The following is a 14,280-nucleotide window of genomic DNA, read 5'->3' as shown; positions in this document are numbered from 1 at the left end:
ACACCATATACAAATGCAGAGATAATATAATACTCCATGAGTCCAATTCGCTGACAACTTTTTACAGCGTGACATCACGTCCGCCCGGTCATTATTTCGAAACGTTTTATGTCTACCGTTCCATGTTTCGAGACGCGGTTGCCATTGGCATGTCTTGTCGAAGAAGAGATCGTGTCCCCTTATTGCAGGATTCTCATCAATACGGGTATGGGTAACCCAACCTTGTCGTTTACACAACCATTGGGAATAGGTGAGTTTTAGGGCAAATGGGGAGGCGTTCGACATCTACTGCCTTTATAAGGGGATAAGGATTCCCCTCTCTTCTCCCACGCCCTCTCTCTTCCTTCGCTCTTCCACCCTCGAGCTCCAGCGCCCAAGTTATCCTCTTCTTACCTCTTAAGCTAGCACTCAACCATGTCCGGATCCGGAGGCCAAGGCAGGTGGATGGTCTCCTCCTTCAAGGAGGAAGACATTACTGAGCTTCGGGCGGCCGGGTATTTGGCGAAGGAAATCGCCCATCATCTGCCGACCGAGGGACAAACCGTCCCTATGCCGAAGCCCGATGAGAGGGTGGTTTTCATCCCTCATTTCTTCTGTGGGCTAGGGTTTCCACTACACCCTTTCGTCCGCGGGCTGATGTATTATTACGGGATAGCTATCCATGATTTGTCCCCTAACTCCTTCCTCAACATCTCGGTGTTCATCATCATGTGTGAGGCCTTCCTCCGCATCCAACCCCACTTCGGGTTGTGGCTCAAAGTCTTCAATGTGAAGCCGAAGGTGGTGGATGGCCAGCACGCGGAGTGCGGAGGAGACATGGTGAGTAAGCTGTCCAATGTCGCCTGGCCGAAAGGCACTTTCCTGGAGACTGTCAAGGAATGGCAGAAACAATGGTTCTACATTACGGAACCCTGCGGCACCAACGGGGCCGCGGCTGCCGAATTCAACCCCGGTGCTCCTATGCGGCTCACCTCCTGGGTCGAGAAGAGCCCGAACTGGTGTTCGCCAGACGAGCTAATAGTGCTGCAGACGCGCGTTCAGAGCATGGTGGATAAGGATGTCAAACTTGTCGATGTAATCCAGGTGATGTTAGTTCGTCGGATTCTCCACTGCCAAAGCCGAAGCCACCCTCTATGGACCTGAAGAGGCTATTCGAAACCACTCACGAAGGAGCCTGGAAGTTGCTCTTTAAGGGCAACGAGAAGCCGCCGGCCATGTTACGTCTCCAATGTATCTATACTTTTTACTTATTCCATGCTATTATATTGCCCATTTTGGATGTTTATGGGCTTTACTTTACACATTTATATCATTTTTGGGACTAACCTACTAACCGGAGGCCCAGTCCGTATTGCTATTTTTTTTGCCTATTTTAGTGTTTCGAAGAAAAGGAATATCAAACAGAGTCCAAACGGAATGAAACCTTCGGGAGCGTGATTTTTGGAAAGAACGTGATCCAGAGGACTTGGAGTGGAAGTCAAGAAATAAATGAGGCGGACACGAGGGTGAGGGCGCCCCCCCCCCTACTGGGCGCGCCCCCCTGTATCGTGGGTCCCTCAGGCGTCCACCGACCTACTTCTTCCTCCTATATATACGATGGTGACCACGAAAAACTATTTCCACCACTGTAATCTTCTGTATCCGCGAGATCCCATCTTGGAGCCTTCGCCGGCGCTCCGTCGGAGGGGGAATCGACCACGGAGGGCTTCTACATCAACACCATAGCCTCTCGGATGAGTTGTGAGTAGTTTACCACAGACCTTCGGGTCCATAGCTATTAGCTAGGTGGCTTCTTCTCTCTCTTTGAATCTCAATACCATGTTCTCCTCGATCTTCTTGGAGATCTATTCGATGTAACTCTTTTTGTGGTGTGTTTGTCGAGATCCGATGAATTGTGGGTTTATGATCAAGTTTATCTATGAGAAATATTTGAATCTCCTCTGAATTCTTTTATGTGTGATTAAGTTATCTTTGCAAGTCTCTCCGAATTATTGGTTTGGTTTGGCCTACTAGATTGATCTTTCTTGCAATGGAAGAAGTGCTTAGCTTTGGGTTCAATCTTGCGGTGTCCTTTCCCAGTGACAGCAGGGGCAGCAAGGCACGTATTGTAGTGTTGCCATCGAGGATAAAAAGATGGGGTTTATACCATATTGCATGAGTTTATCCCTCTACATCATGTCATCTTTCTTAATGTGTTACTCTGTTCTTTATGAACTTAATACTCTAGATGCATGCTGGATAGCGGACGATGTGTGGAGTAATAGTAGTAGATGCAGGCAGGAGTCGGTCTACTTGTCACGGATGTGATGCCTATATACATGATCATGCCTAGATAATCTCATAATTATTCTCTTTTTTATCAATTACTAGACAGTAATTTGTTCACCCACCGTAATACTTATGTTATCTTGACAGAAGCCACTAGTGAAACCTATGGCCCCCGGGTCTATCTTTAATCATATAAGCTTTCAATCTACTTTTATTTGCATCTTTACTTTTCCTATCTATATCATAAAATACCAAAAAAATATTTACCTTATCATATTATCTCTATTAGATCTCACTTTCGCAGCCGTGAAGGGATTAACAACCCCTTTATTGCGTTGGTTGCGAGTTACTGTTTGTTTGTGTAGGTGCGTGGGACTTTTGAGGAGCCTCCTACTGGATTGATACCTTGGTTCTCAAAAACTGAGGGAAATACTTACGCTACTATTGCTGCATCACCCTTTCCTCTTCAAGGAAAACCAACGCAAGCTCAAGATGTAGCAGGCCACAAATTTGGACCGCGGGCATGATATTAACCACCTCACCAGCGGGGTGTGTTATTTTTAATGCATCCCCTACTTGCTTGTTCCAAGGTTGATGTCTGAGCTTTTATCATCATTCCTTTTTCAAGACTGGATGCAGAAGGCGAAGCAGATCCAGTGTCCGGTTCCGCTGCCTGAAGAACTGGTCATCCCGCATTTAGCGAAGATGCTGGTGTCGGCGCCCTATAAGGCGACGGAGAAGAAGGCCAAGAAGAAGACAAAGGGCGCTTCGGACGCGACGTCCGAAGACATGACCCGCTCCTCCGCCGCGAAAGACGACGACGATGATGAGGAGGAGGAGGAGAACATCCCTCCTCCTGATGAGAGAAGGAAGAAAAGGGCGGCCCCACAATTCTGGAGACGAAAGCTCCCAAGAAGGGAAAGGCCACCTTGCGGACAGCTCCGCATGGGACGTCGACAGCAGTCCGGAGCGACGCCCCTGCCCTAAGCCTTAGGCCGCATCGGAAGTGCTAAGACTCGTACATGCCCATAGATATGACCTTTCCTCCTTGTCGTATTGACATGATCAATCATGCTATTCCAGTCTAGCCCACAACAGCTCCCAGCGATCCTCATTAGAGGATTCATTGGACACGAAGGAGATGGCCAGCGAGACATGGCTGGCCGCATACTCTCCCTAAGGCCAAGGGGGACGACGAGGTGCTCTCCCAGCAGACCTTACCGAGCCGAGGACGGGAACCAAAAGGTGAAGCCCCCGTCGCCGAACACCAGGGGGAGTCAATCCCCCTGGATACTGGGATGAGGGCTGTACTCAGTTCGGCCCTCAACCGGACTCGATTCCGGAGATCGATACGGCTCCGGGATCTGGCACGCAGCCTCCTTTGAAAGAAGGGGGTATGCCTATTCCACCGGTGACCCCTGTCCAACCAGGGACACCAGATAATTTACTGGAAGCGGTGTGAGGCGCTTCCATTGTGGACGAGCACCGTGTTCTTACGGGCACGATGATTGAAAGGGTTCACACCGCCAAGAGCGGACTGACCGGAGCCTGCAGCAGCCTGCTGACAGGGTTTGAGGTAAGCGACACAAAAGGAGAAAATCCCGATATAGACAGTAGCCCTTGAGACAATGTCCGGTGTCCTGGAAGGAAAACCGGACAGAGGATCGACTCCTGAGGGCAGGAGACTAACTAAACTTGTCTGAAATGAATATGCAGGCGTCGCTATTGGCCGCAGCCTCACATACTGCCGAAGTCTCCGGACTAAAGCAAAGACTGGAGCAGGCCGAGAACGAGCTCGGTCTGGTGAGGAGGCGGCTCCAAGAAAAACAAGGTATGTGATAACCCGTTTTATATTAAGGCGGTAAAAATGATATGCATGGGGTGAAGTTTCAAGATGTATATAGGAGCGACGACCGAAGTCGAGGCCCTGCAAAAGGCCCTGGACGAAGCCGAGGGGAAGGTTGTCAAGGAGCAGGCTGCGCGTAAGAAGCTCAAGGCCCAGGTCAGCGAGGTCCAGCAGGAGCTCCAGGACGCAGTGAGGAAGTGCAAGACCTTGGAGCGTGATGCGTCGGCTCGAGAGGCCGAACTCGCCAAGGCTCGCCAGAGTGTGGAGACTGCTTGAAATGAGGCCCAAGGCGCCCTCCAAGAGATCCAGGAGGCCCGGAAGATTCCCGTGGGTAAGGCATTCAATATGCAAAGCAAATATGTGAGAAGGAATTATCTTTTGCTAACTCGGATTCGGAGTTCTCCAGGGGCTTTTGCTGATCTGCCATGGAGTGTGTCCGACACCGCGGGAGTTCTTTCAAGCCGAGGAAGGGAGCTCCACAGAGAAATTGTTCTGGTCGCAGTATCTTGTGCCAGAGCATCCCGTGCCCTTCACCGATCAGCTGAAACAGTTGGTGGAGCTTCATAGGGTTGCCGAACTAGCCATGAGGGATTTAATAATCCGGCTATGGCCAGCCGAAGCTATGCCTTGCAGCTACTTCAGACTCGTAAGGCGGCTGGTGAACGCTTGTCCTCGGCTGGATGTCGTCAAGCGATCGGCCTGTATTGAAGGTGCACGCATGGCCTTCGCCCGTTGCAAGATGTGGTTGTTGGAAATATGTCCTAGAGGCAATAATAAAAGTGTTATTATTATATTTCCTTGTTCATGATAATTGTCTTTTATTCATGCTATAACTGTATTATCCGGAAATCGTAATACACGTGTGAATAAATAGACCACAATATGTCCCTAGTGAGCCTCTAGTTGACTAGCTCGTTGTGATCAACAAATAGTCATGGTTTCCTGGCTATGGACATTGGATGTCGTTGATAACGGGATCACATCATTAGGAGAATGATGTGATGGACAAGACCCAATCCTAAGCATAGCACAAAAGATGGTGTAGTTCATTTGCTAGAGCTTTGCCAATGTCAAGTATCTCTTCCTTTGACCATGAGAGCGTGTAACTCCTGGATACCGTAGGAGTGCTTTGGGTGTATCAAACGTCACAACGTAACTGGGTGACTATAAAGGTGCACTACAGGTATCTCCGAAAGTATCTATTGTTTTATGCGGATCGAGACTGGGATTTGTCACTCCATGTAAACGGAGAGGTATCTCTGGGCCCACTCGGTAGGACATCATCATATGCGCAATGTGACCAAGGAGTTGATCACGGGATGATGTATTACGGAACGAGTAAAGTGACTTGCCGGTAACGAGATTGAACAAGGTATTGGATACCGACGATCGAATCTCGGGCAAGTAACATACCGATAGACAAAGGGAATTGAATACGGGATTGATTAAGTCCTTGACATCGTGGTTCATCCGATGAGATCATCGTGGAACATGTGGGAGCCATCATGGGTATCCAGATCCCGCTGTTGGTTATTGACCGGAGAACGTCTCGGTCATGTCTGCATGTCTCCCGAACCCGTAGGGTCTACACACTTAAGGTTCGATGACGCTAGGGTTATAAAGGAAGTTTGTATGTGGTTACTGAATGTTGTTCGGAGACCCGGATGAGATCCCAGACGTCACGAGGAGTTCCGGAATGGTCCGGAGGTAAAGATTTATATATGGGAAGTCCTGTTTTGGTCACCGGAAAAGTTTCGGGCGATATCGGTATTGTACCGGGACCACCGGGAGGGTCCCGGGGGTCCACCAAGTGGGGCCACCTGCCCCAGCAGGTTGCGTGGGCCAAGTGTGGGAGGGGACCAGCCCCTAGGAGGGCTGGTGCGCCCCCCACAAGGGTGCAAGGCGCAAGGGAGAGTGGGAGGGGGCAAACCCTAGTCCAGATGGGCCTTAAGGCCCACATTGGTGCGCCTCCCTCTCCTCTCCCCTCTTGGCCGCCACCCCCTTTGCCATCTAGGGCTGGCCGCACCCCTTGAGGGTGGGAAACCCTAAAGGAGGCGCAGCCCCCCCTTCCCCCTATAGATAGTTGAGGTTTGGGGCTGCCATAGACATGAGTTCTATCCCTCTTGGTGCAGCCCTACCTCTCTCTCTACTCCTCCTCTCCCATGGAGCTTGGCGAAGCCCTGCGGGATTGCCACGCTCCTCCACCACCACCACGCCGTTGTGCTGCTGCTGGACGGAGTCTTCCTCAACCTCTCCCTCTCTCCTTGCTGGATCAAGGCGTGGGAGACGTCACCGGGCTGTACGTGTGTTGAACGCGGAGGTGCCGTGCGTTCGGCACTTGATCATCGGTGATCTGAATCACGACGAGTACGACTCCATCAACCCCGTTCACTTGAACGCTTCCGCTTAGCGATCTACAAGGGTATGTAGATGCACTCTCCTTCTACTCGTAGCTGGTTTCTCCATAGATAGATCTTGTTGACACGTAGGAAAATTTTGAATTTCTGCTACGTTCCCCAACAGTGGCATCATGAGCTAGGTCTATTGCGTAGATTCTTTGCACGAGTAGAACACAAAGTAGTTGTGGGCGTTGATGTTGTTCAATATGCTTACTGTTACTAGTCCAATCTTGTTTCGACGGTATTGTGGGATGAAGCGGCCCAGACCGACCTTACACGTACTCTTACGTGAGACAGGTTCCACCGATTGACATGCACTTGGTGCATAAGGTGGCTAGCGGGTGCCAGTCTCTCCCACTTTAGTCGGAACGGATTCGATGAAAAGGGTCCTTATGAAGGGTAAATAGCAATTGGCATATCACGTTGTGGTCTTGCGTAGGTAAGAAACGTTCTTACTAGAAACCCATAGCAGCCACGTAAAACATGCAACAACAATTAGAGGACGTCTAACTTGTTTTTACAGGGTATGCTTTGTGATGTGATATGGCCAACAAGAATGTGGTGAATAATATGTGATGTATGAGATTGATCATGTTCTTGTAATAGGATTCACGACTTGCATGTCGATGAGTATGACAACCGGCAGGAGCCATAGGAGTTGTCTTTATTTATTATATGACATGCGTGTCATTGAAGAACGCCATGTAAACTACTTTACTTTATTGCTAAACGCGTTAGTCATAGAAGTAGAAGTAGTCGTTGGCGTGACAACTTCATGAAGACACGATGATGGAGATCATGATGATGGAGATCATGGTGTCATGCCGGTGACAAGATGATCATGGAGCCCCAAAGATGAAGATCAAAGGAGCTATATGATATTGGCCATATCATGTCACTACACTATTTGATTGCATGTGATGTTTATCATGTTTATGCATCTTGTTCACTTAGGACGACGGTAGTAAATAAGATGATCCCTTACAAAATTTCAAGAAGTGTTCTCCCCTAACTATGCACCGTTGCTATAGTTCGTCGCTTCTAAGCACCACGTGATGATCGGGTGTGATGTATTCTTACGTTCACATACAACGGGTGTAAGACAGTTTTACACATCGAAAACACTTAGGGTTAACTTGACGAGCCTAGCATGTGCAGACATGGCCTCGGAACACGGAGACCGAAAGGTCGAGCATGAGTCGTATAGTAGATACGATCAACATGAAGATGTTCACCGACGTTAACTAGTCCGTCTCACGTGATGATCAGACACGGGCTAGTTGACTCGGATCATGTGATCACTTAGATGACCAGAGGAATGTCTATCTGAGTGGGAGTTCATAAGATGAATTTAATTATCTTGAACATAGTCAAAAGGATTTTGCAAATTATGTCGTAGCTCGCGCTTTAGTTCTACTGTTTTAGATATGTTCCTAGAGAAAATATAGTTGAAAGTTGATAGTAGCAATTATGCGAACAGTAGAAAGCTTATGTCCTTAATGCACTGCTCAGTGTGCTGAACCCCAAACGTCGTTTGTGGATGTTTCGAACATCGAACATACACGTTTTGATAACTACGTGATAGTTCAGTTAAATGGTTTAAGTAGAGGCACCAAAGACGTTTTCGAAACGTCGCGGAACATATGAGATGTTTCGAGGGCTGAAATTGGGATTTCAGGCTCGTGCCCACGTCAAGAGGTATAAGACCTCCGACAATTTTCTTAGCCTACAAACTAAGGGAGAAAAGCTCAATCGTTGAGCTTGTGCTCAGATTGTCTGAGTGCAACAATCACTTGAATCGAGTGGGAGTTGATCTTCCAAATGAGATAGTGATGTTTCTCCAAAGTCATTGCCACCAAGCTGCTAGAGCTTCGTGATGAACTATAACATATCAGGGATAGATATGATGATCCTTGAAATATTCATGATGTTTGACACCGCGAAAGTAGAAATCAAGAAGGAGCATCAATTGTTGATGGTTGGTGAAACCACTAGTTTCAAGAAGGGCAAGGGAACAAAGGGATACTTCATGAAACGGCAATTCAGCTGCTGCTCAAGTGAAGAAACCCAAGGTTGAACCCAAACCCGAGACTAAGTGCTTCTGTAATAAGGGGAACAACCACTGGAGCAGCATTACCCTAGATACTTGGTAGATGAGAAGGCTGGCAAGGTCGATAGAAGTATATTGGATATACATTATGTTAATGTGTACTTTACTAGTACTCCTAGTAGCACCAGGGTATTAGATACCGGTTCGGTTGCTAAGTGTTAGTAACTCGAAATAAAAGCTACGGAATGAAACGGAGACTAGCTAAAGGTGAGCTGACGATATGTGTTGGAAGTGTTTCCAAGTTTGATGTGATCTAACATCGCACGCTCCCTCTACCATCAAGATTAGTATTAAACCTGAATAAGTGCTCTTGCACCTAAAGGAATGGTTTATTGAATCTTGATCGTAGGGATACACATTTTCATGCCAAAAGATATAAGATAGCAATGATAGTACCACTTACTTATGGCACTGCCATGTAAGTCATAATGGTATAAAACGCATGAAGAAGCTCCATGTTGATGGATCTTTGGACTCACTCATTTTTGAAAAATTTGAGACATGCGAACCATGTCTATTGGTATATATGCATGAAGAAGCTCCATGCAAATGGATCGTTTGGACTCACTTGATTTTGAATCACTTGAGATATGCAAATCATACCACATAGGCAAGATGACTGAAAAGCCTCGGTTTCAGTAAAATGGAACAAGATAGCAACTTGTTGGAAACAACACATTTTGATGTGTGCAGTCCAATGAGTGCTGAGGCATGCAGTGAATATCGTTACGTTCTTACTTCACAGATGATTTGAGTAGATGTTGAGTATATTTACTTGATGAATCACGAGTCTGAATTATTGAAAGGTTCAAATAATTTCAGTGTGAAGTTGGAAGATCGTCGTGATAAGAGGATAAAAATATCTATGATATGATCATAGAGATGAATATCTGAGTTACGAGTTTTGGCACACAATTAAGACATTGTGGAAATTGTTTCACAATTAATACCGCCTGGAACACCATAGTATGATGGTGTGTCCGAACATCATAGTTGCACCCTATTGGATATGATGCATACCATGATGTCTCTTATCGAATTACCACTATTGTTCATGGGTTAGGCATTAGAGACAACCACATTCACTTTAAATAGGGCACCACGTAATTCCGTTGAGATGACACCGTATGAATTATGGTTTAGAGAAACCTAAGTTGTCGTTTCTTAAAGGTTTGGGGCTGCGACGCTTATGTGAAAAAGTTTCAGGATTAAGCTCGAACCCAAAGCGGATAAAATGCATCTTCATAGGACACCCAAAACAGTTGGGTATACCTCCTAATTCAGATCCGAAAGCTATATGGATTGTTTCTTGAATCGGGTCCTTTCTCGAGGAAAGGTTTCTCTCGAAAGAGTTGAGTGGGAGGATGGTGGAGACTTGATGAGGTTATTGAACCGTCTCTTCAACTAGTGTGTGGCAGAGCACAGGAAGTTGTTCCTGTGGCACCTACACCAATTGAAGTGGAAGCTTATGATATTGATCATGAAACTTCGGATCAAGTCACTACCAAACCTCGTAGGACGACAAGGACACGTACTACTTTGGAGTGGTAAGGTGATCCTGTCTTGAAGGTCATGTTGCTAGACAACAATGAACCTACGAGCTATGGAGAAGCGATGGTGGGCCCGAATTCCGACAAATGGTTAGAAGCCATGAAATCCGAGATAGTATCCATATATCAGAACAAAGCATGGACTTTGATGGACTTGCCCGATGATCGGCAATCCATTGAGATAAATGGATCTTTTAAGAAGAAGACGGACGTGGATGGTAATGTCACCATCTATGAAGCTCGACTTGTGGCGAAGTGTTTTCCTACAAGTTCAAGGAGTTGACTACGATGAGATTTTCTCACTCGTAGCGATGCTTAAAGTCCGTCGGAATCATGTTAGCATTAGCTGCATTTATGAAATCTGGCAGATGGATGTCAAGACAAGTTTCCTTACTAGTTTTCGTAAGGAAAGGTTGTATGCAATACAATCAGAAAAGTTTTGTCGATCCTAAGGATGCTAAAAGGTATGCTAGCTCCAGCGATCCTTTTAAGGACTGGAGTAAGCATCTCAGAGTTGGAATGTACGCTTTGATGAGACGATCAAAGATTTTGGATTTATACAAAGTTTATAAGAAACTTGTATTTCCAAAGAAGTGAGTGGGAGCACTATAGAATTTCTGATGAGTATATGTTGTTGACATATTGATGATCAGAGATGATGTAGAATTTCTAGAAAGCATATAGGGTTATTTGAAAGGTGTTTTTCAATGGAAAGCCTGGATTAAGCTACTTGAACATTGAGCATCAAGATCTATAAGGATAGATCAAAACGCTTAATAGTACTTTCAAATGAGCACATACCTTGACATGATCTTGAAGGTGTTCAAGATGGACCAGTCAAAGAAGGAGTTCTTGACTGAGTTGTAAGGTACGAAGTTAAGACTTAAATCTCGACCACGGCAGAATAGAGAGAAAGGACGAAGGTCGTCCCCTATGCTTAAAACGTAGGCTCTTTAGTATGCTATGCTGTGTACCACACCTGAAGTGTGCCTTGTCATGAGTCAGTCAAGGGGTACAAGAGTGATCCAAGGATGGCTCACAGGACAGCGGTCAAAGTTATCCTTAGTAACTAGTGGACTAAGGAATTTTCTCGATTATGGAGGTGGTAAAAGAGTTCGTCGTAAAGGGTTATGTCGATGCAAGCTTGACACCTATCCGGATAGCTCTGAGTAGAGAGACCGGATACATATAATGGAGCAATAATTTAGAATAGCTCCAAGTAGAACAGTTATTTGGAATAGCTCCAAATAGAGCGTGGTAGCTGCATCTAGGAGATGACATAGAGATTTGTAAAGCACACACGAATCTGAAAGGTTCAGACCCGTTGACTAAAACCTCTCTCACAAGCAACATGATCAAACATAAAACTCATTGAGTGTTAATCACATAGTGATGTGAACTAGACTACTGATTCTAGTAAACTCTTGGGTATTAGTCACATGGCGATGTGACCTGTGAGTGTTAATCACATGGCGATGTGAACTAGATTATTGACTCTAGTGCAAGTGGGAGACTGTTGGAAATATGCCCTAGAGGCAATAATAAAAGTGTTATTATTATATTTCCTTGTTCATGATAATTGTCTTTTATTCATGCTATAATTGTATTATCCGGAAATCGTAATACACGTGTGAATAAATAGACCACAATATGTCCCTAGTGAGCCTCTAGTTGACTAGCTCGTTGTGATCAACAGATAGTCATGGTTTCCTGGCTATGGACATTGGATGTCGTTGATAACGGGATCACATCATTAGGAGAATGATGTGATGGACAAGACCCAATCCTAAGCATAGCACAAAAGATCGTGTAGTTCATTTGCTAGAGCTTTGCCAATGTCAAGTATCTCTTCCTTTGACCATGAGAGCGTGTAACTCCTGGATACCATAGGAGTGCTTTGGGTGTATCAAACGTCACAACGTAACTGGGTGACTATAAAGGTGCACTACAGGTATCTCCGAAAGTATCTATTGTTTTATGCGGATCGAGACTGGGATTTGTCACTCCGTGTAAACGGAGAGGTATCTCTGGGCCCACTCGGTAGGACATCATCATATGCGCAATGTGACCAAGGAGTTGATCACGGGATGATGTATTACGGAACGAGTAAAGTGACTTGCCGGTAACGAGATTGAACAAGGTATTGGATACCGATGATCGAATCTCGGGCAAGTAACATACCGATAGAAAAAGGGAATTGAATACGGGATTGATTAAGTCCTTGACATCGTGGTTCATCCGATGAGATCATCGTGGAACATGTGGGAGCCATCATGGGTATCCAGATCCCGCTGTTGGTTATTGACCGGAGAACGTCTCGGTCATGTCTGCATGTCTCCCGAACCCGTAGGGTCTACACACTTAAGGTTCGATGACGCTAGGGTTATAAAGGAAGTTTGTATGTGGTTACTGAATGTTGTTCGGAGTCCCGGATGAGATCCCGGACGTCACGAGGAGTTCCGGAATGGTCCGGAGGTAAAGATTTATATATGGGAAGTCCTGTTTTGGTCACCGGAAAAGTTTCGGGCGATATCGGTATTGTACCGGGACCTCCGGGAGGGTCCCGGGGGTCCACCAAGTGGGGCCACCTGCCCCAGCAGGTTGCGTGGGCCAAGTGTGGGAGGGGACCAGCCCCTAGGAGGGCTGGTGCGCCCCCCACAAGGGTGCAAGGCGCAAGGGAGAGTGGGAGGGGGCAAACCCTAGTCCAGATGGGCCTTAAGGCCCATATTGGTGCGCCTCCCTCTCCTCTCCCCTCTTGGCCGCCACCCCTTTGCCATCTAGGGCTGGCCGCACCCCTTGGGGGTGGGAAACCCTAAAGGAGGCGCAGCCCCCCCTTCCCCCTATATATAGTTGAGGTTTGGGGCTGCCATAGACAGGAGTCCTATCCCTCTTGGTGCAGCCCTACCTCTCTCTCTACTCCTCCTCTCCCATGGAGCTTGGCGAAGCCCTGCGGGATTGCCACGCTCCTCCACCACCACCACGCCGTTGTGCTGCTGCTGGACGGAGTCTTCCTCAACCTCTCCCTCTCTCCTTGCTGGATCAAGGCGTGGGAGACGTCACCGGGCTGTACGTGTGTTGAACGCGGAGGTGCCGTGCGTTCGGCACTTGATCATCGGTGATCTGAATCACGACGAGTACGACTCCATCAACCCCGTTCACTTGAACGCTTCCGCTTAGCGATCTACAAGGGTATGTAGATGCACTCTCCTTCTACTCGTAGCTGGTTTCTCCATAGATAGATCTTGGTGACATGTAGGAAAATTTTGAATTTCTGCTACGTTCCCCAACAGTGGTGGGCAAAGATGAATGTCGTCGAGCTGGCTAGGGGGCCGCCGGAGGGCAAGGAGCACCGCACACCCGAGCGCTATTTTGCGGATGTCCTAGAAGGGTCTCGCATTGTGGCGACGTAGTGTGGGCAGGACATTATTTTTGAATGAATACATTCGTGTTGTATTTGCCTTGTATGATGAAACAAAGTCAGTTTGTAATATAATGCTTATTTATGTTTTAATTTTTTTTCTCCTGTGCGGCCGTGTTGTATGCAATTTGAGGGTTGGCCAGTCGTCGGCTTCTGCCCCCAGGTAGGTAGTACGGGGGTGTTCGGTATGGAATCTAAACAATCTTGATCCAATTGTATGGTCCTTGAAGGAGTTGTTTAGCGCAACGAACTAGGCAATCAGACTATGCGGCTTAAACGCCCTCACTTAGCCATAGGAGTTTTGCAATAAAACATAGGCGCAACCCCTGGTGTTTGAACCAGAGTGCTATGAGCGTCTAATCGGGAAGTACCGATCCTTCACGTAATGCGGGAGAAATCTCCAACGATTTATAACCTCCGGACAGCTGACCGGCTCTCGCCGCATCATGACAGTCAGTTTTCTGCTTTCTCTACTGAGGTGCTCCTTTGGATAAACTAGAGCACAATCGCAGTAGTTCTCCCTTTACTACCTCAGCCGATATAGCAGAACGTAAGGTAGCAAGCACAGGAGCTGAGCAACCCAACTATTGACCAAAGACATGATTCGGAGCCAATGCATATAATGCTAAATTCGGGGTGCCAAACTATACTATAAAAAGTGTTCGGACTTTGTTGCCAGATTGTTGGGA

The sequence above is a fragment of the Triticum aestivum genome, chromosome 2B, assembly GCF_018294505.1.
Source record: "Triticum aestivum cultivar Chinese Spring chromosome 2B, IWGSC CS RefSeq v2.1, whole genome shotgun sequence".
Taxonomy (NCBI): Eukaryota; Viridiplantae; Streptophyta; class Magnoliopsida; order Poales; family Poaceae; genus Triticum; species Triticum aestivum.
This window is presented reverse-complemented; position numbering follows the sequence as displayed.